Here is a 14,461-nt window from a genome sequence, read left to right as displayed (position 1 = left end):
CACATGCTTTTTCATTCTAAAGCCTGATCACATGCCCCACATCTCTAATTCTCTCTTTCTCACTTTCTTGCTGTCTCTGCATCTCTCCCCTCTCTCTTTCACTCTTTCTTTTAGGATCTGCTATCTAAGACTCCATCACTGAAGCCATGTAGGTTCCCTGTTAAAAGGGGAACCTTGTCAGGCAGTCCCTGTAAACACACATCCCCACACACATTAACACACACATTAACACACACACACACTAACACTGTTGACACTCACAGTGACACTGCACACCTGCAGTGTCACTGTCACTCCTAGGTTGAAATAGGTTGAGTCAGCCTGGAACACACAACTAGTTTAATGTGCAGGCGAATGGAGTTCAATATAATGTACAGGTAGTCTAGGGGTAGGGGGTTAAAACAAAGCTCTTTATATGTGTCGACCTCTTTGAAACGTGTTCGGTAGGACAACTCACAAGCACCCTTTATTCTAAATTAGGGAGTATTCTCCTCTCCCCTCCTCCCTCGTCCTCCACCCATCATCCAATGTTATCTGATTATACCTGTTCTGAGACCCAGTCTGCCAGTGCTGCAGATAGCTGGTCCTTCAAGGCCATGGGAAATTAGATGTACCGCTTGTCAGGGCTCCAGTAATTGACCTGTGCTGCGTCCTGCAAGACGGCCACGCTCCCGAGCATCATCCTTATTAGGAGGGGCCTTCCGGAAATAGCGCATGAACTGGACCCATATGGGCATGATTTGACCCACGCTGCCACAAGCACAGTGCATGAGCCGGATACACTACATGTCCCTGACAGTATCCTTATGTTACTTTTCCCTGATGGGGGAAAAAAAGAGGAGTAGAGATGAAATGAAAGGTTAGTGTGACCGGAGCAGAGAGGAGGGATAGAAAAGATCCGAAATGAGGGTGAAAGGAATTCAAACCTGAGAGACGGTCAATGAGGTGGTGTTGTAAATTGATATATAGAAGAGGGCAGAGGAGAAATTGAGGGAAGGTGGAGGAGGGAGCAGATACACGGGGATAAAGGACACATGACTTCCAAGAACATCAGGAGGTATAATTACTTGGCACTTTCTCAGTCAATGTCTGTACGTGTGTGTGTTTTAGTTTTGTGTGTGTGTATATGTTTGGTAAGCCTCCAAGGATCAATGCCTTCTCCCTCAGACAAACTCTACTCCCACACCATATCTTCCTCCTCCCTCTTATATCCAAGAGAGATAAATAGAAACATCTATTATGGGCTGCATTGTGAAGGTGCAAAGTCATACAGTGTTCTGTGCTGTTCCTAAGTGAAGTCTGTCTAGTACTGTACTGTACAGAACAATGTTGTGACTGTGCCTCAGAATGCCTAGATCCAATACCACAGACATTGATGTGCTGTCAAGTAATACATTTATGGAAGAAAATATATATTTGTACGGTATATAGCTAAATCCTTTGATTGTACAAAACATGAACCACGTGTTCAAACTACACTCAGCTTCTATGGTTCCACCATACATATTTGTAATAATAATATATTCTGGGTCCTGGGCATAGGCTTATGGCTGGTGCTGGAATGCATGTTTAACCCATGTTTCCTCATCTCTTCTCTGCGCTTGGATAAACATGCCAGGGAAATGAAAATGACAGGCTCGTCCTGTTCAGAGAGAGCGTGCCAGGCAGTTTCAGCCGGAGCTATAATGAAGAATGACCTTTTAAGCCTGCACAGGAGGGCAGAGCCAGTACTGCAGGTGCCAGAACCTGTTTACTTCCCTGGTGCCGGCCTCACTCTTTCTTTGAAGTGGTGCTGAAAGACTGCAGCAACCTCTCCAGTACTGAAAGTTCAAGCCCCCCTTTGAATCTGTCTGAGAGATTAAGCAGACCTCTGGAAATTCTGATCAATTTGAAAAGGAACTGTAGGAAATATATAGCTGCCTGTGACCAAAAACCTTATGTATCTACAGGAGGGGTTCAAATCCTGCCAGCAGCTTGATTCCATGTCCACAGGCCTCAGGGATGACACACTAGGGCACCTGTTGCCGGGCAGAGCTAATGTAGGAAAGTGTGTTTCTCAAGATATCTGCCTCCCTGTGATAGCAGAGGTGGGCAGAGAGAAATGAAGACAATTGTGGAGAAATGTCTCCATTTCAAAAGCAGTGTAATGGAATATGGATGTTTAGGCAGGAGCTCGAGTTTTCAGAACCGCATGAGTCCTTACTCAATGAGCTGCACGGCCATGTCTCGGCACTCAATGAGAGACACGCACTCATCAATAAAGACTGTTGGTTGTTTCGCCCCCGACGGGCTTAGAAGCTACATTCTATCATATTGAACCTGGGAACACTGAGAACCGGAGGAGAGGAGCAAAAGAAAGGAGGGGAGAGGAAAAGAGGCAAGGAGAGAAGAGAAGGAGAAGCATGGAGGAGGAGGATGAGAGAGGAGAGGAGGAAGGGGGTGTGAAGTAGAGGAAAAAGGAGACTACGCTTGCCAAACCAAGAGTCTATAAGACGTGCCAGTGGGAGTTGACCCACGGGCTGGCAGCCGAGCACACTGACTTTACACCCCTTAGAATCATGATGTGCCAATGAGACTGTCTACAGCTCCACTGTCTACAGTCTATAGTCTATCTACATTCTATTTTCACCTTTCTGCAGGTCTTTTCTCCCATTCTTTCTTTCTTTCTCCATTTCTTTCTTTTTTTTCATTGGTTGTGTGAGAGGCTGGTTGTCATAAGCCAGTGATGTCACAGCAGATGGGCTGAGGTGAGGTGTGAACACTGGCAGCGGGCCTGACCCCCCCTACCCCTGCCTTCCTTCCCTCCCTATGCTCCTATCAGCTGTCAGCTCTGCTTGGTACACATGACACATCTGGAAAACAGAGGTGGATTAGGAACACTGGGGCTCGTGAACCCAAATGACTGGCAGATCAACAGGATGTTCTCATGCCTGAATCCATGCCACAAGAAGCATTGTGTGAGTGTTTTCTTAGAAGAGGTCCTCACAAAATCCTTTTTCATTTCACCCTGGAATCTTTGCATCACATTGCACATCCCTGACACCTTTCTGAGATATGGATTAGAGTTATTTTTGACCTTGTTTACTGACCATTACTGTTTTTAGTGATTGTTACCAGGTTAGATACTTGCACAGGGCTTAGTGATTGTTACTGTGTTCAGTGATTAACATTGTGAGCATGACTAAAGGCTGATCGGTGACCAAGAGTCCCATACGGAATCATTCTCCACCCTGCAGCAAACCTCTGAGGGCCCCCCCCCTCCCCCCCCCCCCCCTGATGAGTCTTTTAGTACCGCCGCTCAGATCACATTTCAAGCTTCTCTTTCTTTCAGAGGTTTTATTACCTCGCTGGGAATCCCTTCGCCATTTTCACTAATTGTGTTTTTCATTCTAAAATTACCTCAGGAAATGATTCCTCACTCTCTCCAGATGATCTAGTACAGCTCAGTGTTCCCAGACCCCTCCACCTGATGAGACTGCCTGGACCACCATCCGCACACAACCTGGCTGACAGGATTCATTTAATATTAAAAGCAAAATGTTTATGTCCTCTGTTAAGGACTCTCAAGAGAAAGGACATGACATCAAAATACCACCATGATTATACTGAGGCATGAACCAGGTGTTTCATTATACTTGGGGCCCAGCAGACCAGCTACAGTAGCTACAGTGCAATAGACGTAACATGTGTAATAGACGTGTACTGGAATAAACCTTGTTTGTGCATCGGCCCATAATTAAGGTTCATGGTTGCAAAATATGCAAATGCTACACATGTTTAATTCAAAACTCTGGTAAAGGACAGTGCTATTCAAAATGAGATATGCGTGGGAGTTGTTGCTTTTGACTTTGCAGGGCATCATGTTGCCTGTCGCCTCAGAGACAGGCCTCTTTTCCTTGGACTACCTGAACGCCTTCTTCACCTCATAGCCACGAGAATCTGTCTTCCACGCTGAGGAAAATGGCAAGGGGTGGGAATGAAATATGCGGTTGACACATCTTGCTGGGAACTGTGAAGTCTGCATCTCGTTGCTTTCAAACGCACAGAAATGGCATCGCGCTGAGGCTCAGGCACGTTTTTGATGTGGGATAGAGCGTTGCGCCAAGCGCTCTGTCTATCATGCTCACACAGCTGGCTAGCAACAGGGTGATAGGCTCAGCTAGCTTAGCAGACACGCACACACACAGACACACTTACATACACACGCTGATACTCAATAAAACCTGCAATGCCAGTGGTAAAAACTGACATCACGTAATGAATAAATCACAGAATACCTGGTCTGGCTGGTTTTAGCAGTGTGTGTGTGTGTGTGTATGTGTGTTAGGTATACCTGTCTGGAGCTTCACCCTGGTCACTATCAGCTTGCAGAGACAACGGTTACCTTGGAGACCAGAGCATCTGCCTGGCCCAGAGGGTTAATGATCAACTTCCTTTTATGACCAGTCCACTTCCTAATGAGCGATTAATGGCGTGATAGGGTAGACTCAGTATATGCAAAGGGACCGAATATGGAGGGGAGAGCATGTTTGTGGTGTCACTCTCTCAGGCCCTTGTATCCTTCACCCCCCCACACACAGGTCGACCACACACAAACGCAGTCCTAATGACCAGCATACCCAGCCAGCCAACCAGCTGTGGCATGAAGAATCTGACTGTCGGTCAGACAGTGGTCGTGATGACGGCTTGCGCTACATCCCGATTAGGATGAGGACGAGTGTGCCTGTTGGGGAAACGGGCAGCGAGCCCCTCGGATCCCCTGACTTCGACAGGTGTGCTTCTCATTGGCTGTGCTTGTTCTGGGTTCTCAGCAGACAGGACTGGCAGAAGAATGGCAGTGTGGCACACTCCTTCTCCCGGACACACTCACTGTGGCTCGAGCTCATCTCTGAACTTTCTCCTCCTCCCAATTCCCCAGGCCATGGCTGGTAGCAGCGTGACAAAGAGAGTGCCAGACGATGGCTGGGGACCAGTAGAAGGGGGGCGGTGTGGTAATTGGGCTGGAGAAGGCCAGTGTGTGTGTGTGTATGTATGTGTGTTTGTGTGTTCATGTGTTCATCTTTTCGTAATCTGTGGGATCCGGAGGCATTTGTGTTGTGCTAGCATGACTAATGATGCAGGGGAGAAGTTGGACACGGAAACCTGGATTGAAGGATATAGAATTCTCCCTCACACACACACGCACGCACGCACTCACACACGCACACACACACACACACACACAGTTAGCCATAACTGAGACAAGCTGATGTCCAGACATGTTGTTGGATCCGGACCTGGTTCTGGTGGAGTTCATGGTCCATTTTCTCCTGTCTGACCCAGTTAGATGTAGACACAGACAGACCTAGTCAGCTAACTAGAGTCAGGCTGAGGAGAGGAAATATGTGGTTTATTAGTCTTATGTCATCGTTTATATTCAAACCAACTTCATCCCAGACAGATCAGTATGCAAACTCTTCAAACAACTGCTATTGCTATCATTAACTCTCTTATCACTCCCCTACCCAAAACAATAGCTTGCTTGAGTGGACAAAAGAATGCAGCTTAATTAAACTATAATTGACTAACTGTTATCAGATCTGCCAAATAACATTCTTGCTTATAAGCTAAAACTTGTTGTCAGGCAGTAGACTACAGTTTACTACAATAGAGGAATATAATAAAATTGTACAGTGGCTTGTCATCAATATGTGTGTGTATGTCTGTGTGTGTGTGTATTGTATGTGTCTTTCTGAGCTGATGGAGCTGTCAGTGTGTAGAGGAGGGTGCATGTCCATGTTGCCACCCTGTCTCATATCTCTATGTTTATGGGTTCCATGACCAGGCTACAGTCTTATTGACTACAGCTAACGTGTTCCATTTGCACTAGCAATATATACTGGTTTATGGTGTGTGTGTGTTCCTGTAAGTGTGTGTGTGTGTATGCGTGTGTGTGTGTGTATCTCCATGTCCAAGTACCACCCTTCCTTCCGTCACTCTGCGGCAACAAAAGGTAACACATTTGTTACCTGTCGCCTGGCAACATGGCCTGATATCTGTGGGACACAGAGTTGCAGGCAGGAACGGAGTTGGGTTAGAAGAGACAGAAAGTGTGGGGTTTATCACACCCAATAATAACAAGCTCTGAGTTATATTGGACAGTACATGGAAACGTCTCTCTCAGTTGAGGCGATGGCATCTCAAGTCAACTTCTCTCTCTAAAAGAAGACTCCGGTTCCCAGCCGGAGGGACATGGCTATGTCAGACTGTATTTACATTCCTATTTATCACGTCTCTGTCATCACACTCACTGAAAGGGGAGGAGGGGAGGAGATGGATGGATGGATTGTTGGTGTGCTGTTTGCCTACGAGCAGGTGTGTGTGTCAACCACGCGTCAGATGGGTTGTGTGTCGTGTGTGGGCGTCCCATGCATGATGACGTACATTTAGCATGTGTGTAGCACAGTGTCTGCTCCATGTGGGATGTCGCGTGTAGGAGTGTGTTAAGTTGCGTGGGCAGATCCTACCACACTGCCACACATCATTCCGGAAGTCCAATAGCGCGTCTTCCTGACGATCAGCTGATCACCCTGGCACCCCTCCGGATTTGGATGTGTTTTTAGGTTGAAGCTCTTTATAGAGACGTTTCGCAACTCTTGTCTACCCCATGGAGAGACGTGAAACAGGCATCAATGCAGGCATCTGCTTGTCCACCATGTCAAAATCTCTCTCTCAATGAGTCAGCTTTTAGTCGTTCCCTATCACTTCCAATATTCGAGAAAGGTAGACCCCCCCCCCCCCCCCACACACACACACACACACATGTATCTCTGGGCGGAAATTGTAGTCACGGTAACATGATATGGCGGGCATGGCGATCAGATGCCACCCGTCGCTAGCTGCTCTCATGGTCACCGCAGGGAGAACCTCAACCCACTTACCTTAGAGAACCTTACCCACAAGCCCCGGCATCTCCCCTGTCGGGGGCAGGGTGATAGATTGGAGTTTGACCTCAGCGGACGTCATCCCAACGATCAGTAATGATCAGGTCCGAACCGTCAGATGACTAAGCCAGAAAAAAGTATTTCACCTGATGAATGGATATTTTGATCATGCTGATGCCAGAGAGAGAGAGTGAGAGAGAGAAAGTGAGATACTAGAAAAAGGCTTGTTTATCTCCATTAGCTCAGCTTTCACTCAGATTTTAAAATGCCACTGGCCAGGGGTCGATGAAGATGGCCATGCATTTTTCCCACTCTTCTCTCTCTCTCTCTTTCTCTCTCTCTTTCTCTTTCTCTCCCTACTCAGCAGAACAGGAGTGTGGTGGTGTTCTTTCTAATCTGATGAATGAGCTCAACTCTAACATGATCTGACTGTAGCTAGACAAGTCTAAACATGCGCTGGCTAGTTTGGAGCACGGTGCAGCCAATGACATGGTGGATTTGATCTGAAGTTACAGTATGCTAACTCAAACTGGTCAAGGTCGTCTGGAAAAGCCCAAAGCGTGAACAAGGCCCTTCTCATGATGTGAACTAGTTCAAGTTCAGGAATCCAAGGTCTTTCTGTCGCCCCTCAAACGTCCCCTTCGAGTGTCGTCTCTCTCTCCCTCTGTGATGGAATAAGAACGTCCATCCTTGTCCTCTGTGGCCCTCTGCACAGGCCGGAGGAACGAGGACCAAGCCTGAGGAGCCTTATTCAAACAGAACAGTTTGAATAAGGTCCATAGGTCCTCTTGAACTCTGTTTTTGTTTGAGTGGAAGAGAATTAGGGGGAGGGGGGGAAGGGGGGGGGAGGAGTCAGTGGAGGAGGTTCACATACTAATACTTGTGTCGTGAAGAAGAGAAGAGACGGCCCTTCGGTCGAGGGCCACTTCCTCTCCTCCTGCCCTCTCCTCTCATGCACACTTTACTCTTCTCTTTCGACACCCTCTCCTCTCATGCACACTTTACTCTTCTCTTTCGACACCCTCTCCTCTCATGCACACTTTACTCTTCTCTTTCGACACCCTCTCCTCTCATGCACACTTTACTCTTCTCTTTCGACACCCTCTCCTCTCATGCCCGCCATTTCTTTGTCTATTTCTGGTTAGTTTTTTCCACCCTCTCTTTCGCTCCTGAGAAACTGAAGGCCACCGTGTCTTTAATCTGACTTTGTTCACAGAATGACTCATTGCTAAAGCTCTCCACCATTGTCCTCAACAGTACTTGGACTCATTTATCAATCTACCTGATTTAATGCATCTGTATTCCAAGTGTGATGCTGGCCCTGAATATGGTAACTATGCCCACTGACTCTCAAGCAGAAATAACACAGCACAATATATATGCTTGTGTGTGTGTGCGGGTGTGTGTGGGTGTGTGTTTCAGTATGTATGGCATGGTGATACTGTTGAAATCCTGTCGGGATCCTCGAAATGTCAAAACATGGATTGAAGCATCTATTGCGTTCACTGTGTGTCACAGCCAAAGGAGATCTTACGGATCTCTGGTCTGAGTGCCTTAGCTAGGCTGGCTGGCGGCAGAACGGCAGGCTGATTAAAGGGTTAATATCCTTCTACGTCAATGGAGTAATTGGACCAGTAATTGGGCTTCGTTAGGCAAGCTCTTTCAGAAGAGGGGGTTGTATGCAACCCCTGCCTGTGACTGCCCGTCAGGCTGTAATTGTCACTTAGACCAGCAAGGGCACAGCAATAGATTTACACTCACGCTAATTTCCACTATATGTAACATTCAGCCAATCAAACCATTGTAAAATGCTATATCTTTTTCACTTTCCATTTTGTTTCTCTTCCTCTGTGTGTGTGTGCGTGTTTCAGAGTGTGTGTGTGTTTCAGTGTGTGTGTGTGTGTGTGTGTCTGAGACAAAACCTCCTCTGGAGGCGTTAGCTGGGCTTACTGTGTAGTGAGGACCTTCAGATTCCCGCCCAGGTTCAGCCCAGGGCAGCCAGCTGGGTAATTACCCTGCCAAACTGACACACGACTCACCCACTCTCAGCCCCCAAGACAGCACCCATGGTATCCAACCACAGTGTTCCCTGTCTGTTTTTAGAAACAAACATTCAGGGACAAACTTTGCATAGAGACCAGCCTGTTGAATTGTAATTGTGTAAGTCCATATCCATACTTCAGTAAGGTATTGCTTCCTGTAAGAAGGTGTACGCACACACACACACACACACACGTACACACACTGATATTTAGACTCATGCATGAGAAACATTTGAGCAGCATTTTATGCACTTTCCGTGTCATAAACCTCCTCCACCTCTCTCGCTACCTTTCAACAATACAGCCTGGGGAGCCTTCAAAGGCACTTTGATTATCAAGCAAGCCATTAACCACGGCCCCAAACACACGCACACACAATTTGTACTATTGTATCATACGTCACATGACACTGTCTGCTCCCCAGCCAACCACCCACCTGAGAAAACAGATGCACATGGGACTGTGTGTGCTTAGCCTTGTGAAGAATTCCTCAGAATACCCTTCCAATCAAACAGCAATGCTTTTGTAATATCGTTGCATTACTAAGGGACTACAAGAAGTGATTTCCCTGTGTAGTTACCTAACAAATACAGAACTTTCAGTGTGATTGACCGGATCAACCTAGTTGTGTTGTGTGTGTGTGTGTGTGTTACACCTACTCATGCCTACCCAGTTCAGTGAATGAATGCACATGACGGCAAACCCAGTCATACCTAATAGCAGGGTTATCAATCATTCACTTAGATTACTCCCGGCATCAGTATGAGTGGCAGTAGGTATGTAGTGTACTTCACCAGCCAGACCGACGGAGAGAGGGAGGGAGGGGCAGACACTGCAGGGCCTCTGCCTCTGCCTGCTGGGCTTCACAGCAGGCCAACATCACATCAGTCATGCCCAGACAGTGGATGGCACCTGCCCTAGGCCCCTGGCACCAGGCATCAGGAAGACCCACAGACAAACACTGTCATGTTCAGGTTGGCACAACTCACTGCTGCTAGGCATGGAGAGAGATCAATAATCAATGCCACTCTTTCTTCGTTTTTTTGTTTGTTTGTTTCCTTCTTGCCTCCTTGCCAATGTATCTCCCGGCATGTCTGTGTGGCAAATAGATACATGTTTATAGATGGCTTGCTGTTTTTTATGTCCTTTCCATGTACTTACATGTACTATTTATCCTTCTGACTTTTTGATGAGGGTCCTGCCAGAGTCTGTCATGAGAGGATAAGACCAAATACTGACAGGAAGACCCCCTGGAAGACACAATGCACCCCTAGACCCACACCCCCTGAGAGCTGTTGACTTGTATAAGTGAAGCACACACACACACACGTGAACACACACAGTACAGCCTCATCAGTTCTAGTTCCAGTGTCAGGCGTTTTGGATTATTCATGGAGGCCTTGCCTTTGCGATGCCCTGCGGCAAGTTCCTCCGATAGATCTCACTCCCCAACTTCTCACAAGCTTAACACAGCCAGTCGGGTAAACAACTTCCTTTATAACTTTGCAACATCCTGTCTGCAAACGTTTCTGCAGTGCAGCACTAGCTTAATTCAAAACAAAGTTTTAGTAGTGAGTATTGTTAAGTGTTAGGAAAAGTATGGCCTTCATGCTGTTCGGGACATTGTACGTGGCTTGAAATTCATTGATAAGAGGGCTAGGGATAGTGGGTTTGGTTAATTTTTCTCAAATAATTTCAGCTGATATTACAATCCTTCAATCCAAACACTTGGAGGTAACATGGTCCAGACCTCTGAGCTGTGTCCTGTTTCAGCCTTTTACCAACAGCATTCCTCCCCTCCACTTCCCCCACCCCAAGGGATGAATCAAAGCCTTGCTCCTGGCATAACCTCGGGGGCAGTGCATTGTGGGGTGGCTGGAGGCTAGATGCGGAGCTGCAGAGCCGGCGGTTCAACTCCTCTCTGTAGAATTGGTTATGGCATTTCCTTCAGGCGAGTGGACATAGTGTAAGAGGAGGAAGAAAAGATGAGTGGAAGTTGTAAAGATAAAGAGTCTCCCCTTCTAATTTATCAAACTCATTTGTCACCTAGCCTGCATGTCATATTGTTATATGGCTTTTAAATAACCAGTAGAGACATGTTTATGTGGAACATATACGGCCATGTCTCATTGAGAGCATGTCATCGTCACAGACAGTCTTACAGCTTCTGACAGACGTTGACATCAGGGAGGGCATGTTTGTGTGGTTCCCTGCATTACTCATCAGCAACATACAGTCTGCTCGTCCGTGAACCCGCAATATCAGGTGTGCAGAGCACATCTAATGCATGGGAAGAGAGAGAGAGAGAGAGTGAGAGAGAGAGAGAGAGAGAGATGAGAGAGGGAGGGCAGAATGAAAGTGTATGCATGTAGCATGTAGGTTTTTAATTGGCAGCTCGAGGGTCAGAGATAAAGACCGAGGTGAGGAAGACAGTTGAAAAGACATGAGACAGAAACTGGGAAGATGCAGGAGGGGGACAGGGAGAGAAACGAGAGGAGAGAGACGAGAGGAGAGAGACGAGAGGAGGAGAGACGAGAGGAGAAAGGGGAGAGGAGAGGAGAGGGGAGAGGAGAGAGGGGAGAGGAGAGAGGAGAGGGGAGAGGAGAGAGGGAGAGGGGGAGAGGAGAGGAGAGGGGGAGAGGAGGAGGGGGGGAGAGGAGAGATGAGAGAGGGGAGAGGGAGAGGAGAGAGGGGAGAGGAGAGGGGAGAGGAGAGAGGGGAGGGAGGAGCAGAGGAGAGGGGAGAGGAGAGGGGGGGAGAGGAGAGAGGAGAGAGGGGAGAGGAGAGGAGAGAGGGGAGAGGAGAGAGGAGAGAGGGGAGAGGGGAGAGGAGAGGGGAGAAGAGAGGAGAGGGGAGGAGAGGAGAAGGAAAAGACAGAAAGGATTGAGGAGCTACTGACTGTGTGTGATTAAAATCCCCGTACAGCGCGCCAGCTACTTGATAGCCGCACACGCACGCATACGCATACACACACACACAACACACACACACAGCATACTCATGCACACACACTTACTGGACACACGTACACACATGCGCATGAGTGCGCCCCCACAGACACACACACCCTATGGAATAAATCTCAAAGGTCCACCTTCATAAATGCAGTGCCAAAGGCTTACTTAAGAAGGCAGAAATATGAACCAAGATCAGAGGCTCAATGATAATGGTGCTCGCAGTCAAAAGCTCCATGGCTAAGGATTAGTTAAAAATTCATTACGAAAGAGGAGGCATTATTAAAAATGCAGCCCATGTATTAAATGCATACTTTATATGGCGTTTTGCTAACTGAGATGTAATAACAGCCGCCTTGTACCAACAGCAAAATTGAGCCTACTTAAACTGATTGTACAAGGAATTATTGCCATATGCTAAGGAGAGGGTCTTAACATAAACCAATCCTCCGTTGATTAATGCACTAGCAAATATGTTTCTATATAAATCTGTGGTGTCTGAAAACCTTGCTTTCGATCCAAGGAGGGTTAGGATGTAACTGTGCACTGTCTTAATGTTGTTATGACAGTAAAAGATGTCATGTCATGTCCTAAAATGCATCTTTGTAATTCATGACCTGACCTCCCGTTATGTGATCTCACCCTTTCAATCATTCAGTCAACTGTGTTCTGCCTCGGGCAAGAGCAGGGCGCTCTTATTTACAATCTGATGAAAACTGGGTCCTGGGTTGTCTCATTCACATTCACACATATTGACATTGGTCCAGGGCCTTGCTCCAGGCTGGCGGGAGGGAGGGGGAGATAGGCCCAGGGTGAGGGCCATATGGTGCCTTCCTACAGCCGGCTCCAGAGCTGCAGCGTCTCTCGTCTGGTCTCCATATCAGGAATGAGCCGAATGCTCCGGTCTCAGTGTGAGGTCAGACTGGCCCCAGACCACACCCTGTTGATCCAGACCACACCCTGTTGATCCAGACCACACCCTGTTGGGACTCCACTTTCCTGTCCCTTACCACTAACAGTGAGAGACTACACCCTCATTAAAAACGGGCTCCGTGGCAATGACAGGAGAGAAATGATAGAGAGAGAGAGGAGAGGGAGAGTGAGAGAGAGAGAGAGAGAGGAGAGAGAGAGAGAGAGAGAGAGAGAGAGAGGAGAGAGAGAGAGAGAGAGAGAGAGAGAGCAAGGGGGAGCTTGAGCAGAGAGGGGCATCACAGAACAGGTTAGAACGACATGTGTGTAATGAGCGCGAGGGGCAGAAGGGCACTGTGTGTGTGAAAGAGAGAGAGAGAGAGAGAGAGAGAGAGAGAGAGAGAGAGAGAGAGAGAGAGAGAGAAGAGAGAGAGAGAGAGAAGAGAGAGAGAGAGAGAGAGAGAGAGAGAGAGAGAGAGAGAGAGAGAGGAGACAGAGAAGAGAGAGAGAGAGAGAGACAGAATGAGAAAGAGAGACCAGGACACAATCATTGCGTGGCTGGTTTAACATGGAAACTGTATCCAGGCAACAGCACCTAAGAGAGAAAAAAGTGATCAAAGCCAATAAGTGTGCACTGGTAGTTTAGTAAGGTGTTTATGTCTGTGTTCACCCAGGCATGCTACAAAGACAATAGAATCGATAGATAAGAATGGCAGTTGTCTGTAATGTCTAAATTGCTACATGGGCAAGTCTGTACATTTCTGTGTCTCTTGATTAGCCCATCCTAGCATTGACCATAACTGTTGACATTGTTGTCCAACATTTGCTGCAAAAGATACGTAGCCATTGCTATGCGGACATTCAAAGGTGTACAGGCCTACTGGTTGTAGAGCTGCCAGTCATTTAGAAAATGAACTGAACCTACTTTACCTGAGGAGAAGGAGGGGGGAGGTCAGAAGGAGGCTGAACTCTGGTTGACAGAAAGCCAATAATTGAGTGAAACCATAATGGATTTTCTTATTGGCTGATGGCAATTAGACAAAGAAGGTAATATGCTAATAAAGCCCATTGAAATGAAAGGTATTTAACATCGACTTTAACTCTATCTCTCTCTTAACCGCACACACACACTAAAAACACACATCTCCCTTTCTTTTTTCTCTCAAATACACGCACACTCTCTTTCCATCTTTCTCGCTCTCTCTCTCTCCGTCTTCGTCTCAATTTTTCTTTCTCATAACACATACGTGCATGCGCACACATACACACACACACAAACCTGTTGGCTGTCCTGCTCTCCCCAGGCCAGTGCCGTTGTATTGATGGCCATCTGGCTGTTCTCCAGAGAGCCTGTTCAATGATGCCCCAGGGGCTCCACTGCCTTGGCTAGCTAATGTCCCCAAACACCCAGGGAGGGATAAGACTGTAACTAGTTTACTCGAAGGGATGAGTCCTTCCTCTCCAGCCTCACTAGCTAAGTCCTCCCCTCCCTCCCCCTCCCTTCCCCCACGCAGCTTCCGCTTTTTTCACAGGTATCTTCTATGGGTTTGTTCCTTTACTCTTTGGCTTTCTATTTCCCCCCCCACCGATGGGGTCACCAAGGACTTTTCCCAAGTACTCATGCAAATATGCA

This window comes from Osmerus mordax, chromosome 2 (genome assembly GCF_038355195.1).
Source record: "Osmerus mordax isolate fOsmMor3 chromosome 2, fOsmMor3.pri, whole genome shotgun sequence".
Lineage (NCBI taxonomy): Eukaryota > Metazoa > Chordata > Actinopteri > Osmeriformes > Osmeridae > Osmerus > Osmerus mordax.
The sequence above is the reverse complement of the archived record's forward strand: the minus strand, read 5'-3'. Positions refer to the sequence as shown.